The sequence below is a fragment of the Orycteropus afer genome, unplaced genomic scaffold (assembly GCF_000298275.1).
Source record: "Orycteropus afer afer isolate SDZICR_OR568_19922 unplaced genomic scaffold, OryAfe1.0 scaffold00506, whole genome shotgun sequence".
Lineage (NCBI taxonomy): Eukaryota > Metazoa > Chordata > Mammalia > Tubulidentata > Orycteropodidae > Orycteropus > Orycteropus afer.
This window is the reverse complement of record NW_006922093.1, coordinates 1,674,073-1,676,150: the sequence shown is the minus strand read 5'-3', so window position 1 is coordinate 1,676,150 and position 2,078 is coordinate 1,674,073.

Here is a 2,078-nt window from a genome sequence, read left to right as displayed (position 1 = left end):
AATCTGTATGTTGAGCAAATAATCTGAGAAGCTGGACTATATGAAGAAGAATGTGGCATCAGGATTGGGGGAAGGCTCATTAACAACCTGAGATACGCAGACAACACAACTTTCCTTCGGAAAGTGAGGATGACTTGGAGCACTTACTGATGAAAATTAAAAACTGCAGTCTGCACTACGGATTACACCTCAATATAAAAAAACAAATATCCTCACAACTGGACCAATAAGCAGCATCACAATAGATGGAGAGAAGACCGAAGTTGTCAAAGACTTCATATTGCTTGGTTCTATAATCAACACCAATGGAAACAGCAGTCAAGACATCAAAAGATGTATTGCATTAGGCAAATCTGTGACAAAAGACCTCTTTCAAGTGCTGAAGAGCAAAGATGTCTCCTTGAAGACTAAGATGGGTCTGACCCAAGCCATGGTATTTTAAATCATCTTGTATGTATGTGAGAGCTGGAAAATGAATAAGGAAGACCAAAGAAGAATTGATGCTTTTGAGTTGTGGTGTTGACGAAGAATGTGGAAAGTACTGTGGACTGCTAAAAGAACTAACAAGTCTGTCCAGGAAGAAGTGCAGCCTGAATGCTCCTTGGAAATGAAAATGGCCAGACTTCATCTCACCTACTTTGGTCATGTTGTCAGAAGGAACAATTCTCTGGAGAAGAATGTTATGGTTGGTAAAGTGGAGGGTAATCGAAAGAGGGGAAGGCCCTCAACAAGATGGACTGACACAGTGGCTGCAGTGATGGGCTTGAGTATAGTAGGAATTGTGAGGCTGGCACAGGACTGGACAGTGTTTCGTTCTGCTGTACACAGGGTCATTATGAGTTGGAGATGACTCGACGGCACCTGGCAACAACAACAACAACAATGGGCAAAATATTGAACAATGCAGGAAACAGCTAAAGGCAATGAAAGGAATACACAGAGTCACTGTACCAAAAAGGATTGGTCAATGTCCATATGTTTCAGGAGGTAGCATATGATCAAGAACCAATGGCACTGAAGGAAGAAGTCAAAGTTGCACTGAAGGAATTGGTGAAGAACATGGCTCCAGGAATTGACAGAATACCAATTGAATGTTTCAACAAATGGATGCTGTGCTGGAGGCACTCATTCGGCTATGCCAAGAGATTTGGAAGACAGCTACCTGGCCAACTGACTAGAAGAGATCCATATCTGTGCCCATTCCAAAGAAAGGTGATCCCACAGAATGTGGAAATTATGGAACAATATCATTACTATTACATGCAAGTAAAATCTTATTGAAGATAATTCAAAACTGGTTGCAGCAGTATATTGACAGAGAGCGTCCAGAAATGCAAGCTGGATTCAGAAGAGGATGTGGAATGAAGGATATCATTGCTGATGTCAGGTGGATTTTAACTGAAAGCAAAGAACACCAAAAAGATGTTTACTTATGTTTTAGTGACTATGCAAAAGGATTCTACTGTGTGGCTCATAACAAATTATACATAACATTGAGAATAATGGGAATTCCAGAACACTTGATTGTACTGAAGGAATGATAAATTGTACATAGATCAAGAGGCTGTCATTCAAACAGAACAAGGGGATATTGCATGGTTCAAAATCAAGAAGGGGCTGTGTCAAGGTTGTATCCTTTCCCTATACTTGTTCAACTTGTATACTGAACAGATAATACAAGAAGCTGGAGCATATGAAAAAGAATGTAGCATCAGGATTGGAGGAAGACTCATTAACAACCTGCAATACGCAGATGACAATACTTTGCTTGCTGAAAGTGAGAATGACTTGAAGAACTTACTGATGAAGGTTAAAGACTGCATTCTGTATGACAAGAACTGTATGAGCCTATTATTGTAAAAAGACAGAGAAGGGTTTGCTTGGGAAAGGGAATTCATTGAGCAGGATATCAGGATGGGGAGGGAATGGGAGGAATTAACTTAGGGCTAGTTGGGGCTTACACACTGACATGGGTAGGGGGAGGGATATACGGGAAGGATATATGACCACCATGATAACATTGGGAAATGAGAGGACACTGAACTGTGCACATAAGAGATAGACGACAGATGCTAAAA